The sequence below is a fragment of the Channa argus genome, chromosome 18 (assembly GCF_033026475.1).
Source record: "Channa argus isolate prfri chromosome 18, Channa argus male v1.0, whole genome shotgun sequence".
NCBI classification, from domain to species: Eukaryota; Metazoa; Chordata; class Actinopteri; order Anabantiformes; family Channidae; genus Channa; species Channa argus.
In genome coordinates, this window is record NC_090214.1 from 20,278,445 (window position 1) to 20,300,921 (window position 22,477).

Here is a 22,477-nt window from a genome sequence, read left to right on the forward strand (position 1 = left end):
AAGCAGGACAGACACATGCACTTCATTCCCTTTAATAACAAGCAAAGCGATTAAAATAGTCAAATATTGCAAAATATATATGTCCAAAACCACAGGAAGGATCACAAAATGACAGAGATATGACACTAAACAGTTACTAAATGCATACTGGGTGCAGTTGGACCAAAATGAACACTATTAGCAATAAAGAGGCTGCTGTAGCATCAGTCAAACGCATCGGCTACAGCAACCAAAGAAAGGCTTTATTATTAAGCATGACATCAGTATGATTTAGTGAGAGAGACATTCATGTTATTTGTAGCAGCAGCAGAAACCACAGACAGAGACATGGTGAACATGTCTATTTAAATATACAACATTTTGTAGGAATGTAGGTTGGGTTGCACGGCTGAGTGAACAAAGCAGAGGCGTTTCCCGTGGGAGAGCACAGTTTGACCCCGGTGAGGAACTGAAGTCTGCTGTTGGTAACGTAACCGAGGCTGCAAACATTTGTTACATGACATGCATCACATTACATTAGGGAAGCAATGATTTTAAGCCAAACTACAACTTTTTTTTTTTATCTAACCATCTTCATTCAGTACCTAAACCTTACACACGTCTTTGTGCTAGAACCTAACCAAATCCCTCTGAGGGAGAGTCCAACATGCTTGTTGACCTTATTATTGCTGGTGGATGACAGAACACCAATTGTGATAAGCCCAAAATATTCTTTAACGGAAATGTGAGTGGGTGTGTGCTGTACACTAAGCCTTTTACAGGAAATATAAATGTTCTCATTAATGTGACAGATTGACACAGTGCAGTCAGAGTGGATTCGGCTTGTGTTAAATAAAGCCGTGAACTTCATAGGTCATGTGTGGTAAGGATGGGGACACTGATGTGACAAAGGCTGAATATAGCTTAAACGCTGTAAAAGCTGCAGTAGTATGAAATGATACTTTCTTTTTTAATGAGTTCACTGTTAGACACTTATTGTGGTTTTACCATTCTTGCATATCTGACTGCTGGCGTTGGTATGTTCACTGCTGTAAACTGTTGATAAAGAAATGAATTCTATAAAAACAAAACTTGTTCTCAGTCAGATAAAAATAAATGGAAAACAGCAGTAGCTTCACACTGCGTAGCCACTGGGCTCACAGTCAGATAACTAATGTACCCATTGAATTTCAATGAGTCCCCTCTGAGGAGAAATATCCTGAATAACTCAGCTTCACTGACAGCTCAAATCCATTTTATTGCACATATTCACTTCCTACCAATCACATATGATTTGTCCTGTGATGTTCGAAGTCTTGTTAAAAAGAAATATACATCTACAAAAAAAGCATCTCCCCAATAACAGAGGGCATAATTTTTGGAATCTGCTGAGACGTTTTGAGAAAGTATGCAATATAATAGCTGGTCAGTTTAAATGTTAATTTATATCTCAACATGTGGGCTGAACCTGGCTCTCATGTCTAAACCAGCACATCTTAATTCAAGAGTAATTATAAGGATAATACCAAATCCAAAGATACTCAGAGACACGTACAGATAAATGATTAAGCAAAAAAACAAACAAACTAAAAAAGAACAAATGTGGTATAAAAAAGAGCCACTCATGTGAAAGTATGAGTGGCACATTAGTTCAAAACAGCTTTCAAAAGGTGAGTTTTAAGTTTTTTCATCTGGGGAGGGTGGCGGAGCATTCCAGAAAGCGAGGGAAACCATGGAGGAGGCTCTGTCACCCCAGTGTACATGCACATAGAACATAGCTGCTTGTTAGGTGTGAAGTAATGTGCAACTTCTGGAAGCTCATCCCTGCCCTTTATATTCACATCCTTGTTTGGTAACTTCACTCAGAAAGAATAAACTCCATTTTTTTGATTCCAGTTGTGCCTAGTGGTACAATTAAGGGCCATATCCCTGCAGGCATAATTGAAAAGAGGACTGTTGAGGTTGAAGTGTTTAGGGGAGTTGGTACGAACCTACATAACTGTCACATTCCAAAGATAATTTGTCACATTCAGCCTGACATGTACGAGCTGCTCTAACTCTAAACGTCGGTAAAGAAGAAAAACGAAAGCTTATCATGTATTGAATCAGGAGGTAAGTCCAATCTACAAACTAAATCAGCACTGATGATTTTATATACGGATTTGGGCCTATAAGCCTCAGAAATATGCTGAAGCAAAAACAGCCTTCTTCCATCAGCAGAGTATTCAATCCTGTGTCGACTTTGTCATAAAACCCTGCTTCTTACATATAAAGCTCTGAATGTTCAGGCTCCATCATATATATAAGACCTCATAGCACCATATCATCACAGTAGACCACTTCCATCTCAGAATGCAGGCCCACTTGTGGTTCCCAGAATTTCCAAAGGTAGAATGGGAGGCAGAGCCTTTAGCTATCAAGCTCCTCTCTTGTGGAACCAGCTCCCACTTCAGATTCAGAAAGCAGACACCCTCTCTACTTTTAAGTCTAGGCTTAAAACCTTCCTCTTTAATAAAGCTTATAGTTAGATATAGTTATACTGCTATAGGCTTAGACTGCTGGGGGGCCCACCCCCCAATGCACTGAGCTCCTTTCCTTCTCTTGTCCCTCTCTGCTCTCCTCTCACCCCGCAATTGTCACCACTGTATGTCATTAACTCTGTGTGTTCTCTCCCGTAGTTGTCTTTGTCCTTCTCTGTCCCCCTCTGTCTGTCCCTTACTGCAGGTGTCACTGGCTTTGAAGCTGTGTGTCTTCCAGCGTGCAGCAACTGGTCCTACCAACCTGCCCCATGTTTTGTTGTTGCTTTCTGTTGCTCTGTTCTTTTCTCTCTTCACTTTCCACTCAACCCAACCGGTCGAGGCAGATGGCCGTCCACCCTGAGCCTGGTTCTGCTGGAGGTTTCTCCCGTTAAAGGGAGTTTTTCCTCTCCACTGTTGCCTATTGCTTGCTCCAGGGGGAATTGTGGGGCTCTGTCTATACATCTTTATAATTTTGACTTTATTCTGTAAAGTGCCCTGAGATGACTTTGTTGTGAATTGGCGCTGTATAAATAAAGTTGAATTAAATTTAATTGAATTGAATTTGCATATGTATTGTTACTTCTAGACTGGACTACTGTAACTACGTACTGTTTGCATGGCCCAGCAAAGCTGGGGACACACCTGAAGACTAGCAAAGACTGCTGGACAGTTCTTACCTAAAGACTGTTTCCACCAACTATCACAGATTTCTAGTCTCTGAAAGTCTGAAAGTGGAACACACCGGATGACTGAGTGAACTAGGGGCAATGCAATAAATGACTGATCAAGAACGACTGGATGTTCTAGAGATAGGACAACCCCCAAATCCCGAGAGTGTGAAATTCTCACATGACTGTAGCTTCAAATTGACAACGTGCAGCACATTGAACCAAAGAGAATGAACCAAAGTTTGGACCTGGAAACAGTGTCATCAGTAGGGTTCTACATGATCACTTAATAAGATAATTCAATTCAGAATGTGACCTTGGGTGGAGAAGATCACATACACACCTTTATAATCTCAACAAGACGTTATTTGGGACTGCACATCAAGCAGGTCTGTTGACTGATTTAATATAAATTAAAACATACATGTAATTATGGAAGAACATATTTTAGAAAAACAGTGCAGCTTTTCCTACATGCAGCCTGGAGGAGTCTTATTCAAACTTGGCTCAAACTTTGTTTAAATCTTAAAACACTCAAGAACAGTTTTCGTTTCTAAGTGCAGCTGTGCTTGCAGGAATTTCTATTAGATCAGCTCAGTATGATTAGGCTGGAGAGAAGGGCTAAACAAACCCATTTTTTTAAAGGTTTTTCAAGGTCAAGGTCTTTTTATTGGGTACATTTTATTTTACGAACTTCAAAAACTGCATGCATCAACATTTTTTTGATACTGAAAACTATTCAAAATATTAGAGAAGGATTCTATTCGTCAATGTTGTACCTTTTTCCCTCCCACCCAACAGTACACCTTTAGTTACTGTAACCAGAGAGCTCAATTTTACCTTCATCTGTGCATAGGATTTTCTTGTAAAATGCATTTTTTAGATGTTGATTTAGTTGTTGAGGTTGCAGGCAACATTTCATCGCAATGATTTTTCTATGTAGAACCTGTTTGAACAAGCCATGTCAGGTAAAGCTTGTTGCTGCTCCTTTGCAGTCAGTTTGGGGGCTTTACTTTGCTGTTTTGCCCTACAGATGTGCTTTTTTGTGTCAATTCAAGTCATGCTGTCTTCCAGATCTTGTCTTGACTTTAGTTCCTTCTAAATGCCTTTTTGGTAGTTACATTAATTCATTTTCAGATCCTCACAAATTGAGGAAGTTGGGTTGTTGTTTAATTTTACCACAAGCATGGAAGAGTCCGAATATGTCAACCAACATTTCTTGAGCTGCCTAACAAACCAATTAAAGCCTAATGAGTTTTACCAAATACGGTGCTGTTTTTGAATTACTGTTTTAAGTTTATTATTTTCAAATTAAAGAAGCAAATTAAAGTAGCATTTTAATTTGTTTGCTGCAGTGGTTGTATTTACCCAGTAGTGCATCAGTTATCAGAAAAATGTACTTTTCAGTTGTAAACTCTTCCAAAGTTACAAAATGTTAATTACAGTAATTACTTATTTGCACTTGCCCATTGTTTTGTATCTAACAGATTAGTATAAATTTGGACATAACCACAACTCATCTCAGTTCACTTAGAGGGCCAAAGTCTGTATATACAGTACCAAAGGATTGACATTATTTATGTCCATATTGATACGTAGTTTCAAAGTGATTTATATTTGACATAAGCTATGCAACAGTTCTTATTTTGAAATGGCAAAAAAAAATTGTACTATTTTTTTCTCATTAACATAATATTTAATGCACATTCAGCTGATTCAAATGTCCCTTTATCGGCAAACATTATAAAGATGGTCAAGGAATGTATAAACAAATGCATCCCCTTTATTAAATAACATTTATAATGTTTATAAAATTATTGATTATTGATAAAATTGATAATTTGCTTAATTAATTCATTGATTGATTAAATACAATTCGATTATATCCCTTTCGGGCCAGGAAAACAAGCAAATCAATAATTTAAAAAAAAATCTATATAAAAAAAATAACTGATCAAATTTTGACCATATAAATGTATATATTTCTTTCACATGACAGATTTTAGTTGGAAAAACAGATTTCAAAAAGAAGCTAACTTCCCTCAATTAGCACTGTAGGGGGCAGAGGCCACCAGCCTGGCATACAGTACCCTAGAGAACATTTTTTCAGTGCTTACATAGCTCAACATAATTCAAATGTAGGCCTCATTATAAAATAAAATAAAATAAGGCATAGAGGGGGCCTTCTTTTCCAAATATTATCCTAAAAAACTGTACCGTATAGCCTCATTTCTTACTAGAATTCTTTTATTTAGATTTTGTTTTTTTACAAATATAAGTATCTCTGCATTGTTGTAGCACAGTCTATTTGCCTTTCATCCAAGATGTAAGACACAGAGTTCATAGTGCATGGAGAACATAAGTATTTTGCATGTCATTGGGGCCAGTTATGAAAAACAGGGAGGAATATTTTTCCTTTCCCATATTACTGTAGCCTCATTTCTGGAAATGGGGCCTGTGCAAATTCAGATGCTGTGATGTCCTTGTTCTTTTTTCTCCCAGGTCCCTGTTCCTCCAGAACCTCCTCAGTCATATCAGACAATGGGGAATTTGATCACCCATTTGGGCCCATGCTCTGTATGTGATCAGCTTTCTCTGTGTGTGTCTTGTCTCCAGCAGCAGCTGCAGGCCCATCCATACGTTACACACGGTTCTAATATCTGGAATCCAGTAAGGTTGCACTTAAAAAGAAATGGGTTCAGACTCTATTTAAAGCGTCTGTTGCTGAGTGTCGCCTCACTAAGACTAGAAGGTCCCTGGTTCAAATCTACCTGCTTGCTGTGGGCTTTCTGCGTGCAGTTTGCATGTTCTCACCATGCTTTTGTGGGTTTCCTCCAGGTTCCTCCCACAGGCCAAAGACATGCATGTTAGGTTAATTGGTGACTCTAACTAAGGTGTGAATATGAGTGTGAATGGTTGTCTGTCTGCATGTGTCTCTCTGTAGTTGAATGCCAAATAATTTGCTATTAGACCAATTAACAAAGAAATAGCAGCTAATACTGATGTATGAGCAAACTAATTAGTACATCTGCAACCCGCAAATATCCTTCCTTGCTATTGTAATTTAATTGTCTTTCTCTTCATCTTTTCCTGGTGTTTGCTTATTATTCACATTCTGATTAAGTCCATTCAGCCAAATCATATAGAAGTAAGTTGTTCAGTGCAGCTAATTTTGTGTATACTGTATATGAAGCTGGTTTATCTTATCTTTATCTGTGAGTAGGACACATTAATATTTGGTCAGTCTGTGTGAGAACACTGGAGCTGACTAATGTTATATTGATTACCAGTCATGAAAGGCATGAGACACATCATCTCGATGAGTTGCTTAACTAGGTGATATTTACCAAGTATTTTGGTGACTGGGTATTAATAATTTGACTTTTTGTATCTTGTATCTAGTTTGTATCTAGTTTAAGATGAGTGCAGACTGACTTTTGTTATATTGACTGGCCTCTCAGTTTGCCAGCATTTGAATCTCTCACAAAACTGCTGATGAGCTGCAGAGGATTTAAAACTTTAAAGTTCTTTCAAAGTGTACGCACCAAGTCCAAAAAGATAATTGACTATGTCTGAGTATATAAGAAGAGGTGGTGCATCAGGGTCAGTAATTCAATCTTGTGCTGCCAAGTCATATGGGTCTTCCTGACTAATTGTTCTTAATTTGTCTCAATTCTCAGGTGGATTCAATGCATCCCTGTCTTTTTCTCTCTTTCCTTCTGTGTCAAATTGTCCTGCACATAGTCTGGAGATGAAACACGTCGGGAAACACGTACTGCATTGGTAACGACAACTCTCTGATGGTAAAGCCTTACCTGCTACTTTATGCAGAATGATGTGTGATGTTTACATCATCAGAGAAAGGTAAAAGAAGCTTGTTGTTTGTTCCTGTGGGCCTTTTTACCAATGTTTTCCCTTTGTGCTACACGTCTGTTAGCATTCAATGTGGTTTTAAGTAAAGCTGTTGCAAGGCATTGTCAGCCATTGCACAGCATGGGACCTTCCACGTTCAGCTCTAAACAACATTAAATAACTCCATTAAAGGTACTTATGGATGTTGCAAAAATTGCTGTTGCTTTTCTGGGTAAACATACATCTGATGGTTTTATGTATGCAAACTTGTAATTGTGTTTTTACACAGGCTCTGAGAGTATCAGCTTAAAACATAAGGCAGTTTACAAAGGAACTGAAGCAGACAGGCGTTTGGCCGATTCTCCCCACAAGGGCTGGTGCCTGAAGAGGTACAGTACACAAGAGAAGTGGAAGTCAGGAAAATAAACCAGATTTTCTCCACCATCCCGAATCTACTCTCGGTGGCATGGAAAGATGATGGGAGCAGATGATGAGAGACTAACTGACACTGGAGTATACTGAAAAAGCATTTTGGCAGAAGGAGGCATCACGTAACAACAATGCCCAGTGGCTAGTAGAATTGAGACCAGACCACAAAAACCTCCCTGAATCGGATCCAGTAACCATCACAATGGCAGACATCCAAGAGGGGCTCTCAAGTATAAAGAGTTGGACAGCACCAGGGCCTCACATGATCCATGCCTACTGGCTAAAGAAGCTAACTTCACTCAATTAGCACAAAGGAAACCAGCTACTTATGGAAAGAGCCCATTCTGAATGGTTAACCAAAAGGTTGAATGGTCCTGATCCTGAAGGACTCTCAGAAGGAAGCTGTCCCATCAAACCACTGCCTGTGAACAACCTGTCAGACAAGGCACTTTGTCCAATACAGGAGCAGGGCCCAAAAAAGGAAATGAAAGCAACCCGAGACCACACAAAGCACCAGATACTATTAGATACATTCACTCAAGACTGCAACAACAGACAAACAGTACCGTGCAGTACATGGCCTGGATTTCGTCCAAGAAAACCTTGGACTCAGGGCCTAACACCATGGATCAACATGACTCTAAAAGTCTCCATTACAAACTCACTGGGGCTGTGGAAAACAAATCCTAGAAGTCCCAAAATCCAAATGGGATACAGCTCTGAGGAAGATTAAGAAGGATCGAGCTAGTAAGTTCCTTTGGGTCTCGCAGACTGGTAATGGCCAACTAAACACAGAGCAGCGGTAAGCAAACAGAATACGAGTAAAATACTGACCGGGTTTAAAATGTTGGCAAGAGCTAAAAGAGATTAAAAAAAAAGGAGGCAGAGATTTGACACGTTATTGAAAAATGTGAGTTTCATTTTTTTGTCAAAGTGATCAGTTTGGTTGGATTATTTTAGTTTCCAAGCTGGTATGATTTTGTTTGAAAATTATATCTTGCTTACTGGGCGCTTTAATTAGCATATATGTACTATCATTTCGAAAATTACATGAGCACAGTGCTCATGTACACAGCAGAATGCTGTGCCCTGCGTGCTGAAAGTACAAAAATAACATTTTCACAAGTGTTTATGAAGCGTATAACATTTTACTTGCTGAACACAGATGAGCTTTGGATCATGAGCAGTAATTTGTACTATATCTTTGCTTCACTTTGTGCTGCCACTGGTAAATAAACGCATAACGCAGACTTATCTTGAGCTTGCCATCTCAAAAATGTGATGAAGATTCAGTTTCAAATTATCCTTAGTGCTCTACTCTCCGTCTCAAACATCTTTTCAGGTTAGGTCTGGACCATTTTGTTCGGTAAATCTTTGGTTTTGTGTGTGTGATGCATTGATCCAACAGTAGCTGTTCCTCCTGTGTCCATCAGTCCATCAAGGGAATGTGTCAGAACACTCGATATTCATTCTGTAATAACACAGATTCAATACTCTGGTGGGTATTACTTGGTGTCAGTGTTGCTGTTTGCCAGATACTGTGTGTGTGTGTGTGTGTGTGTGTGTGTGTGCATGCCAGACTCGGATTTACTGCATTGATTTGTACACAGAACCTGCCGCTCAGTAGTCTCTGTCCAATGACCACACCTTGTTCTTCCTTTATGACCAATGTTTCTCTAGATTTTTTGTGTCTCATTTCATTTCTTTGTGTTAAGTTGCACTTTTTGTGTGTATACAAATCTTTATTAAGCTGTGTGTCCAATTGCACATATTGGTTAGAGTCAGGGATTAGTGAAGAATTTTCAATGAATTGTCTCCACAACTAGAAAGACGAGACTTGTGCGTTGTGTTTTTTACTTGTTGGCTTACATAAATTCTCTGTCATCTCACCCTGTCTATCTTCGTCTGTCTCCACGGAGACAAGGCTCCTTCATTTGTGTTATTAATGGCACAGAGGCTCTACTGGTGACTACTGATTTGCCTCACAGGGACAGGGATGCACACACACACACACACACACCAACAACACTATGTAGGTGGCTGATCTCCCAAAAACACTACCGGAGGTGATTAGGTAGAAAGAGATTAGATGAGGATCAAAGGGATGTTACATTATAAATACCAATGAAATTAAGATCATAGAAAATCTGACTTAAATAGATCAAACAAGGATAGTCTAAAAGTAAAAAGAGCTGAAAAGAAAACATGAAAGATGAGCGGATGTAATGATAGATGAGGTCATGTGAGATAATAAGCAAAACATTAGCTGAACAGTAGCTTGTTTGCAGTCACGTGACTCATGACGCATGAAATTCAGACAGAAGCAGAAGGTGAAAATGGAGGAAACCTGTACTGTGCCGTTTTAGATGACAGAGGCACCAAGTTCTCCAGACATCCTTCTACTCGAGAAATGCTAGTTATGGTACCAGTACCAGATTGAGGGTCTTTCTACTCTTGTCCTGTGAAATGACCTTATATTAACAATTCAATGCTGTAGCACCTTTCATTTACCTAGTCCAGGTCAATCACCCTCAAACATCTGGTGACACACTGTAGACTTGCAGTGAAGTGCGATGACTTCATTATATGCCGTCCTTCCTTTTTTGTGCAACGTTTGTCCTCAATTTGAGTGCTATTGGCAAGGTCTGTGGTTTTTAGTCTGTTTCTTGCATTTCTGCCTTAATGAAGAAACATCCAGACTAGATGAGTTGATAAAAATCTGTTGCAATACATCTTTGATGTTACATGCGGCTTCTAGGTCCAATTGTCTCATCTATAAAAATGACACAAGGTTAGAATGAGTGAGACAATAGGAAACGAGTTCAGCTGGATGATAGAATGGAAGAAAATGAGGAAATAAATACAACAGCAGATCAGGGTAGATCACATGAACACAAGATGAGTCAAAACTATAAGGCCCCAGTGCTGCAAGTCAAAGTCATGGGACAAGTTTGTTGCGGAAACGGATCATAGGAAGGGAAGTACTAGCCACTCCTTTAGAAAGACCTGCTGATGTACAGTTATCATTCCTGCCCAGCATGGTAGCTGCCTCTGGACCCAGTTTTCAGGTTGATGAGTTCCAAGCAGTGTTATTACATATTGTCTGCATTGACTATAACGATAAAAGTGATGATTGTAAAACTGTTGACAGGACACCTCAAATTAAAAACCACTGCCTGATCAGGGCTTTAGGGTCTCAAGGTGCCAAGGCCATTGACGAACCCAAGAACACATCATACACTACAAGTTAATCTTGAGCTACAGCAAGCTGACTACAGTTTATGGATATTAAAGTGGACTAAATATTTAATTAGTGTACATTAGGTTACTTACTTAGTGTACACTTGATTCCTCCAGACTTTATCTTACAGTCAGTTAGCCGACTTCCAGAGAATAAAAAGAAACAATCTGGTATGATGCAAGTAATGCTTGCAATAAATAAGACTGTTCCAAAGCATACAACTGGGATGAAAGCAACTGATATGTTACCCCAAAGGATCAGCAATCTAGTTATATTCTCCTGTGGGTTAAACACTAGGCATTTCTTTGACTGACAAATGTAAGACCATCTGTGACCCTTTGTTTGTATCACTGCAGAAAAATGTCTTTTCTCTTGTGTTTGTGTTTTTGTCCTTCTGCATGTACAATATCATGTGTCTTCAAACAAGCTGTGATGCAACTAACAAAGTGTTTTAAACTATGAAAGTTTGAAAGTGTGACAGAACAACAGTGCTTCACTTTAAGGGATTCTGTCACTCAGTTGAATTCCTTCACCAACACGGACGTCCCATTTTGTATAATTAGGTCATGAAGTTCGAATGGGGCTGTAGGCTTCCACTGTAGAAAAATATGAAGTTTCTCATTGAAGCGCTTTCAGGATTCTCTTCCTTTTGGGGGGGAGGGTGCTCAGTCCTACGAGTTGTCCTCCCTCTGGGATGAGTCTAGCAGCTGAATGTTTTGTGAGCAGAAAAACACTCCTTTCTACAACATCTGTTGATGGCAGGACTATGGCTGCATTTTTCTACCACACTGGTGTTTGTAAGAGGTATAAAGGTAGAATGTGGGAACCACTGTGAAAACTGCATTATGGCAGCAGCGGAGGTAATAAAGTGGAACGTTTTCTTGGCATCGGTGTAAAACTGGAGAGGTCTCTCATGGGCTTTGATAACACATTTTCCCCTCGAAAGTAAATGTTCTGCACTTATATAGCGCTTTTCTACCTATTGGCACTCAAAGCGCTTTACACTGCTTCTTCATGATCCACAGTCGCCCCTGTTTCTTCTGTGAATCTACATTTTGTAAGCCAATTCATTAACACTTTGCTTGAACCGACCATAAGATGCTAAAATTAAAAAATTGTCTTGCTTTTGCACACACATTTTGGCCTTACCCGTTGCTAGTGACCCACCGATTGGGCTCTTTTTATACTGCCTCTAACAGAAACCCTGGGGTTGAACACCTCTTTCTGAATTCTGCCTCATTCACAAATCAGACTGAAAGAGTGTTCACATACGAACTGACTTCTGCTGCACTGGTGGCCGAGTTCACCATTTTGCTCTTTAACATTGGGTTTTTTTTTTAATTTTCAGGATAGTCTCTACATTTTGATACATTTTTGTATTAAAATAACAAAGGGAATAACACTTACATTTGTTTACCTTGTTACCTCAGTGAATAAACTGATATATACATATGTAGAGGAAGAACAAACCCGAGCTACTTACACATTTTGCACACTTACAAAAAATATGTGTTGAATGAAAATGTGTTTCTTTAAAATAGCTATTCTGACAAGTTGTATCATGTAACCTGTGAAAATCAGACATACACAGGATTAGCTGTTCTTTACGTTTGAGACGAGATGAGATAAAGTCGCCACTGCCTTCAGGACAAAAGGAATAATGCAAAATACTAAGGTGTGGACCAGAAGGTTGCAGTAGGACTTTGGGGCATGGGACTTCTCCGCCGGATTACTACATCCTTGGACTCGCCTGCTGCATTCGACCCTGAGAGGAGATGGACAAAGAGGTGCAGTAAAGTACCCCTTAACTACAAAATACTTATACTGTGGGTGTTTTTCTTATCCTCATCTTGTTACCCTGTTATTTCCTTATTGTTATCACATAACAACAAAATATGTACTGTGGACGTACACCGTTGTTACTAATAAGTACACAGTAAGTTCTCTTCACAGCCAGTTGTGTCCCGAAGTGTCTCAAAACTGCCACAATTATACCAATTCCAAAGAGGCCCCAGCCATGAACCTACGATGATTATCGGCCCATAGCACCGGCTTCCATCTTCATGAAGTACTTCGAGCAGCTGGTCGTGCATAATAAGTCCATATTCATTCCACCCACCACCCAATTCAGTTTGCATACTGGTCAAACAGGTTCATGGAGGATGTCATTACCGCTGCTCTCTATCCAGCCCTTACCCACCTGGACTCAAACAACTCATACGTGCAAATGCTTTTTTAAAATTTAAGTTCAGCACTCAATACAATCATTCCCCAGCTGCTCATACAAAAACTGGATCACTTGGGAGTTAGGACCTGTCTCTGTAACTTGGTGTTGGACTTTCTAACAGACAGGCCAAAAAAGGTGCAGGTGGGCAGCAACACCTCCAAGACCATCACACAGGAGCTTCACACGCGTGCGTGGTCAATCTGCTGCTCTTCACCCTGCTTTACCCATGACTGTGTTCCGATCTACAACACCAACCACATCATCAAGTTTGCAGTTGATACAACTGTGGTGGGTGTCATCACAAACTACAGGAATGAGGTGAGCCAACTGGCCCAGTGTTGTAAGGACAACAATCTCTTCTTCAATGTAGGTAATACCAAAGAGATTGTCGACTTCAGGAGAAGACAGCAACAGCATCTCGCACGGGGCATCAACGGTGCTGCCCTGGAGAGGTTCAGCAACAGCAAGTTCTTCACACCTCAGAGGAACTGTCCTGGACCAATAACACCACATCAGTGGCCAAGAAGGCACAGACATGCCTCTACTTCCTCCACAAACTGAGGAGAGCACGAGTCCCACCAACCATCATGTGCTCTTTCTACCAGTGCACCATCGAGTGCATTCTCACTGACTGTATCACTGTGTGGTACAGAGGCTGCTCTGCCTCCTGCCGAAAGACCCTGCAACGCATAGTGAATGCAGCCAACAGGATCACTTGCAACACCTTGCCCTCCCACTCTGCCCACTACCTTCTCCCTATTCCCCCTGCCCATGGACTGTAATTCAGCCATTATACACAAAGACTCTTTGACATAAAGACCTATTACAGTCACTTACTGTACACCTTGTCACATTTGCCACTATGGGTCATTGCATCCGGTGATGCTGTACTTGCTGCTGTTGGTAATTGCACTATTGTCCATGTACACTTCACATGTGGCTCTATTTCTACGTTATTTGAAATACTGCCACTGTTGTATATACACTATATTGCCAAATTCGCTCAGCTGCCTTTAGACCCATCTGAACTTTAGTAACATCCCATTCTTAATCCATAGGGTTTAATATGACGTCGGCCCTTTGCAGCTATAACAGCTTCAACTCTTCTGGGAAGTTTTTCCACGAGGTTTAGGAGTGTGTTTATGAAATACATAATACACTGCTCGCAGTCTTTGCTCTAATTCATCCCAAAGGTGTTCTATCGGGTTGAGGTCAGGACTCTGTGCAGGCCAGTCAAGTTCTTCCACACCAAACTCACTCATCCATGTCGTTATGGACCTTGCTTTGTGCACCTGAATTCATTTATTCGGATGGGTGAGCAAATACTTTTACCAATATAATGTAGGTTAATTTATATTTGTCTTATACTGGTTGTTATATATTGGTTTTAGAATTTGTATCTATTATGTGATATGTTTTCAATTGTGTTTTATTGTTGCACGGCATTTTTACACTATAGTGAGAGAGAAATGGTATGGTTCAATTTTCCAGTATGTCCTGTCCATATTCCGATTTGACAATAAAAGCAATCTTAAATCTTGACTACTTTGCATCACGTTCAAGCCAAACGCTTGTCTTTAGAATGACCATTATTGGCTGCACTGACCAGGACAAATTGCTACATCAGCCCACATTCTCTGAGGACACAGGGGCTAAGTGAATTCAGTTTAATTTTGATGGTCATTTTCCACCTACGAATAGTGACGGCTCAATACTCACCACATACTCGATCCTGCCTTTGTGTACTTTACTATTAAAACCTCTGATACAGCCTCTGCAGGTAGTTTATAGCTGATTCAAGATAATTAAAGTCTTAAGATCTATTTGTTAATAGTCACACTCGTGCTTCTCAAAAATATTTTAAAAACGTTTAAAATATGCATCTGACAGTGACAACATCAAGTGTTTAGTAAGCACAGGTTGCAGCCATATTTTTTGGCAGAAGAATCTGCAAGAATTTTAGTTCTTGTGGGTTTTGCTTAACGACAACAAATGAGGATGAGGATTTTACTGTCCAGCAATTCATACGAGAAGCAATCATGATATCCCTACTTTAATCTATTCTAAATTCAATATTTATAAATGTTTTAAAGCTAAATTTTAATAAATTTGAGTAAATCTGATATCAAGAGAGGTCCGGTGACAAAAATAGGAGTGCTGAGAAGTCGAGGCAGGCAACTGATTTTGTCACTGACAGCGCAGTCGCGGGAAATGATAGGGGGACGCTGGTATCCCTCGGTATCGCCCAGCGAGGCTGTACAATTGGGGAACCTGGTAACTTACATTCCTAACTTGGCAACCCAATGAATATGAAACTGAATCGTGGGATTCCTATGTTTGCTACTAGCATGCCTATGTTGGATGTGGAGACATAAATTTGCCATTTCAAAGTAAATGCTAATTTTTTAACAGCTAGCCTGTTAAAGTTAATATTATACCGTATATCACTGGATGCCCACATATGTGCTGGTTACAAGATGTGCAAATCCACCAGCTGCCTACACAGCAGTCAACCTGTGAAGGTAAGCCAGAATATTAGCTGTTATTTTAAGTTTAGCCTACGATAGGCTTGACTTATTGTACTTATTACACCGTACACCTGATGCACCTGCTTGCAATAACTGCAGTGTATTTAATAATAGCTGTGCAATCAGCCCCGTAGCTCTGCAGTAACATCAGAGTAACATCAGAATTGTGGACAATCTTCATTCTTCAGCGTGTGAAGCATTACAAAGGGCTGCATTATGTAGAAATGTGTTTGTTGTTACAAAATGATTTCAAATTTAAATGATGATGATAAATTTAAAGGATTTAAAATTGTCCAAAAACGATTCAAAACAAATGCGTCCAACACACCACCGGGTGAGATAATGTTTAACTTTGTCCAACAAACCTGAACTGGACTCCTGCATTTGTGCGATCAGCAGATACAAATTCAACACTGTGTAAATATGTTCTTTTCTTAGCGGTGTACGTGTACTTTTTTAATAGCATGTAATTAGGACTTGAGTAATGTATGAGTATGTCTAAGGCTGATTTTATTATATTTTATTCAATGTTGCAACTGTCCCTGTGGACTGTTAAAGCAGTGTGTGTGGGTAGCTGATAGATGTGAGTTAAATGTATTCAAATTTTGTGTTAGTATAAACTGTCTCAGAGAAATTACAAGAAGTGCAAAAAGTGTTGCCACCATCCCCAATCTCCCCTATTTATTACAACTGTTTGCTTTCTTATCTTGTAGATGACAACTCAGAGATCTCCTGCACTGTAAGACGTCACACTTTTCTAAGTTTGTATTAAATCGCAGGACCCGAAAGGAGGAGACGGCAAGGGGAGGTTTGAAGCATGAGAAAGGGGATTTATTATCAAAAACACAACTCAAAATCACTCTTTAAGGAGGGCGGGAATAATACATGATAACACGATAACTAAATAAAGTAAAACAGAACATGAACTTCCGAATGTTCTCAGAGAAGGAAGGAGAGACAATCGGGCAGCAAACGGTGGGGAGAGCTGGGCCCACAGGTGACAACAATCAGGTTTAACAAGAAACAAGGAGCCAAAGAAACTAACTGGGAGGAGGTGCAGAGGGATTAACAAAATAAAAGCCAGGAACAGGAAGCAAAGCTAAAGAACAGTGTTTGTGTAAAGAACTCTGTTTTGGACAGAGTCCAAAAACAAGGGACTGACATAAGAAATGTCTGTGAAATTGTAACAGTAAATTGCTGTAAAATCAGGACATAAAAAATGTAAATAGAAATATTAATGCAATGTTTATTTTACAGTAGAATTTAGCAAAGCATTGAACCAAAAACCAATGTTAAATTTAAAGTAAATATATGTTAACATAGTCATTTTATTGTATAATTGACAGAATAATGTGCACTAAACCTTTTTTACAGAAAAACCTACATTTTACAAAATCATATGCTCTACTTTACAGATAGGAATATGAAAAACTACAGTAGAATTATGTAAATAGATTGCATTACATAGCCTTTAAAATATATTATACTTCCTAAAAACGAAATGTTTAACTATAACTAATGAGTTTTGAAACATTTGAGTGTTAGGTTGGGCACAATGGGCAGCACTGCGGTGGAGTGCTTGGCGCTGCCACCTCACAGCTGGAAGTCTGTCCCACAGTAGACCAGAATCCAACTCCAGTTTTTGTCTCCGTGCGCTTTAATGATGGTCATTACACAGGAAGTGTGTGTGTGACACTGTATGCAGCGTTTCATTTGTACGCAAACTGCATACGAACGAAAGGCCACATTGTGGGTCCAGGTGACTCAGGTGAGCCGCTTGCGTAGCCACCACCACTGGTGTGTGAGTGTGTGTAAGTGAGTGAGAAGCAACATTGTAAAGTGTTTTTGGATAAAAAAACACTAAGTGGCCATTTAACTAAACCTTACCCTGACGTTTTACTGCCTAATCCAAGCAGATTTGTTTTCCCTTTGTGTGTATAGAACGTCGCTGCCGTGGTGTAAAATAAGCGACAGCTGCATACAAATCATTCTGAAAGAGTTTGTAGTTTTTACAGCATGGTCATGTTAATACAGCAGATAAGTTTTTGGGTTTTTAGTGTTGGAGAACGTGCTGTTTTTCAGCACTGGGGTGAAAACCCTAACACCTCTGGGGCCCATGTCTGTTTTCTGGGTGAAGCTGAGGACAATGAAGAATTATCAAAGTATCCCAAATCTAACAATTGCTCCCCTGTACCTGCCCACAAAACATATGAAGACTCGACAGCTCCCGCTTACCTCAACTCACTCATTCAAGTCTACAATCCTTCCCGCCCGCTGCGATCTGCCAACGGACAACGTCTGGTGGTCCCAGCACCACACAGAAGACACCAAGCAAAACTGTTTAGCGCAATGATGCCACGATGGTGGAACGGGCTACCAAACGCGCACGGTCAGCTGACTCTCTCCCAATATACAAAAAAACTGCTGAAATCAGAACTCTTCCACGCCTTCCTATGCACTTAAATCTATTTTAAAAAATAAAAAATAAATCCTTTCTGCTCTTTCTCGCACTTGCATCTCGCGAACACTTTTCTGATAGGACTTTGCTTTGATGCTTTCTCCTTGACTTAGATTCTTGCTGCCTTCTACCTCACTTGTTAGTCGCTTTGGATAAAAGCGTCTGTTAAATGACTAAATGTAAATGTAAAATGTAAATGTGTAATATGGAGTGTATAATATAGAAGAGGATATTTGCAGAAATGACAGAAACAGGACTTGATGTGCAGGTTTATTGATTGATTGCTGTCATTGCAATAATGGGGAGTGTGAGCTCATACAGAAGGAATATTTACTATGATACAATCTGAATTTATGTAGCCAGAGGTGGTAGATGTACACAAACTCAAATTCAAGAGGTCGCATAGAGAAAAAAAAACAAAACAAACATTTCACTAAAAGTACAAGTACTACTTCACTCAAGTACTAAGTACATGCTATTGAAAATGCAAAGTTTGAAAGTACAAGTAGACCACTAAGAAAATAATATATTTACACAGCAATGAATTTGCATCTGCTGATTGAGTCCAGTTCAGATTTGTTGGACAAAGTTAAACATCATGTCCCCCAGTAGAGTGGTGTGTTGGGCTGATTTGTTTTAAATCCTTTTTGGACAACAACCGCGGCCAGAGGCACAGACGCCGCAGGCTGATGATATGCATGAGATGAGGGGAATTAATTGAAATGCACATATTCTGAATTCTTTGAACAATTTTGCGTTTTATAAAACGTTTAACCTATAAGCAGAGACGCTAGGATTTTAAATGTATTGATTTATGAGTGAGAAAACTTTTTAATGAACAGTAAATCCCAGTATTAACTTCACAGTATCTAGTCAAATGCACGTTTGCCTGTGGGTTACGCATGTTTTGTGTGCTTTGTTTACTGGTCGTGACATTTCACAATGAGATCTTTCACCTCTGACGACGTGAGAGCGGGCAGGTGTCGTATCAGCCATCCTGTGATGTTCTTTCTGGGCTGGGTGTGCTGACAGGAGGATACACTGCAGCTGCAGTCTCCTCTGTTGGCGTTGCCATGTTGCTTCTCCATGATGCCTCCTGGATGTTGCTGTTGGAGCTTTTGGATGGTCTTTTCCTGTCACACACCCTGTGCTACAGGATTCCTACCTCAGCTGTATTTTAACATAATGTTGTCCCCCCTTCACTCTTCTTCACAGCTGGCATAGCCAAGATCTGGACAGTAGTGGTGAAGACATGCTGAAGAAAGTGACAAGTACACATGAAGTGGTAAATATGTAATAAAAATAACCATGACAATGAATATTTGGTATATTTTACTCCACGACGGAAGCAGAACAGCTGGAACATATTTCTACATAATGCAGCCCTTTGTAATGTTTCACACGCTGAATGAAGACTTGGTTTAAGGAAAGGACAGTTGTAGATCGGAAGAATCCTCCTTAAACTCCCCTTTTTCACACTGGGGAAGCTGGTCCTCCTTTAAGTCACATTGCAAATCCGTTGCGGCCAATGACCTCAGGACCTCACCTGTCTTTGACAGAGTGAATGACATATTGAGGGTAATACAAAATCAAAAAAAACAAACAACTAAGTCACAGTGGTCAAAGATTGTCCACGGTTCTACAACAGCACTACTACACTGTGGTGTTGTGAAATTACCACAGTTTCATCCTAAATTAAAAGAAATAATCCTCAAAAGACTGATGTTACTGCAGAGCTACGGGGCTGATTGCACAGCTATTATTAAATACACTGCAGGTGCATCAGCTGTACAGGTTAATAAGTACAATAAGTCAAGCCTATCGTAGGCTAAGCTAGACAGCTAACAGCTAGTAGTCTGTCTTACCTTCACAGGTTGACTGATGTGTAGGCAGCTGGTGGATTTAATATCAGTTTTAACAGGCCAGTTGGCTGGAGATGTCCGAATTGTTTTTCTAAAAACCTCAAAGTTTTGCTTGGCATTGATCAGCCACGAGACAGGCATTGTTAAATATGTCTAGACAACCCGTTTAAAACTCAAAAATAAAGCTCCAAGCAGTGCACCCCCCAAAAATTTACCTTTTAATTTGAAATGACCAATTTCTGTCTTCACGTCCAGCATAGGCCTGCTAGTAGCTAGCACAGGAATACCAGTGACTAGCTGATTCAGTCACCTATCCAATGGGTTGGAGAGTCAGATATGAGGGTTCCCAGGTTCGCCTCACTCGGCGAGTAGGTAGCTGGCCTTGGAGAGTAATTGGCAGAGATACCGCCGGCCTCTCAGTTACCACCACCCCCCAATTAGTAACTGAAATCAGTTGCCGGCCTCAACTTGTCAGTGGTCCCATTTTTGGCAGGAATCCTTCTTCATAAGAAAAACAAAAAATTTATAATCAACAGCGATATTGTAGGAGCTTGGTAACACCATTGAAACAACTCCTCCTTTTACAGTCCAATAAATAGTCATGTTACTATCATAATCAAACTTAGTGTTGATAAATTTTCGTTTTCGGGAAGTATAATATACCTTAAAGGCTAACTAATGCAAATCTATTTGCATGGAAAAGTACATCTACAGTTTTACAAGATTTTCTTAGTATTTCAGCTACAGGTTCACATTCTTGCTGCCCTGGCCTCAATGTCCCTTTGTTCACTGCCCCTCCTTGTACCACCAGCCCCGCCCATGCTCAGCTATCAGCCCACAGTATAAATACCCCTCACTCACTGCCACTTCCCTGACAGCCTCTCAGCACGTACATTGCCTCAGTTTGCAGCTTTAGCCAACTCAGTCCCGTTTTTAGGTTTTATTTTTATTGCTTAAATTTACCTCATGAGACCAGCTTTAAATATCCCAAACTTTGTAACACACCTCTCATTGTTTTTTATGCAAGTTTAATTTTTTTATTCGTCACGTTAATCGCCACAGTCTGGGATGCAGGCTGCTGTCATAAGTCATTCAGGTCATGTGACCCAGTTTGAGCAACCAAATCCTTGGCTGCTTATAGTTAGCCTGTTCACAGCAGTCTTTTTCAAATATATTAATTGAAAATAGATATGCTCCGTTTACCCCCCCCCCAAAAAAAACCCAAAATAAATGGATTATCGTGGCGTGTCTCAACTTTAAACATACACAATGCCTGTCCAGGGCCAAAAGACATTGTGTTTGCAAAGTGGATTTTTGACCTAAGAGTGGCATTAGAGCAAAGTTCAGGCTTTAGTGGGCAGTACATTGCAGAAACTCCAGAAAGAAAGTGTTCATTAAGGCTTTGGCAAAGGTCAAGATGTGTGTGTGTGTGTGGTGAGCTGTCAAAACAAGGAGCAGACAGAAAGCAGAGCCTCTGAGGACCTAGAAAGCATGCCGGAGAAAGTGATGCTGCTGGATGGTTCGACCATCAAACTTGTTAAGGAGCTGATCGATTCAGAGGCCGGAGGCTCATTACCTTGTCTACTCAATACAGAGACAAGCTCTGACATTTACTGTATGGACTCTGCAGGAAATTAGCTCAGTACCCGCAGACACTGATCCAAACAGCCTTTGTCTAACAGAAAACATCTATTTTTCAGTTTTCAGCATAGTTGCATACTGGCCCCATCTTTTGCCTCCTCTGTACTTTTAGTGCATTTCAGTGCATTTTAGACACAGAGCACAGCTTTGGTGAGTAATGCAACTCTAAAACTCAAAGTTGTTCAACTCCTAATTTTAATTTTAAGGGATTTACAGAATTCTAAAAGTCTATCTTGATTTAAAAAAAAAAAACAAAAAAAACTCTACAAGAAAAAAATCATACCCTTATGCTGTAGTTGGGTGACACAAGACCATATTTTACTTAAACTCAATTAGACCCTTTGTTTTTTAAACCACAATGCTGGGCTGTAAATGAGTTCCGTTAAAGTTTTTCTCCAAAAATGTAAGCACACTTCCAGAAATGATTGCTCATTTTCTCAAAACTCTAAACACAAACGGAAAAGACTGATCAAAAACCTGATCAATCATCAAAAGTGTCTGTGGAAGTGGCTGAAAACTGTTATTGCAACTTAAAAGTGTTCAGCTGCACTGGCGCAAGAGACCGCAAAATATAATAAGAGATCACTTTGCATCCTACCTCTGATTCTCAGTGGTTCTCAGTGGCTGATGTGATTCCCATCCACATCAGCTGTGATGTTCTTCCTGGCCAAGCAGTGGGGAGAAAACACACCTGGCATAGCAGATTCATCCCTGGCATTCATCTACTTGGTTTTCATTACATGCATCCTCCACTGCTTGGAGTAGAGCCACACGCTCATGGGATCTGCGTTCATATACTTTTCACCGCCACGCTGAAAGTATTTTCTCACCTGTATAAGTCTCTTGAGGCCTCTATATACATGAAAACATGATGAAAGTGTTCTTCCAACTATGTTTGCGCAGGTGCAACATGAGTGAGACTAATTGATAATCAAGGTGTTGATTTTTGAAGCTTGGTGTATGTAGGAGGACAGTGTGCTACATGATGCAACGCTGGTGTAAAAAAATTGTTTTCAGAATTGTTTGCGTGGTTCCCTTTGTTCCGATAATTCCACCCATTCCATTTGTGCGAG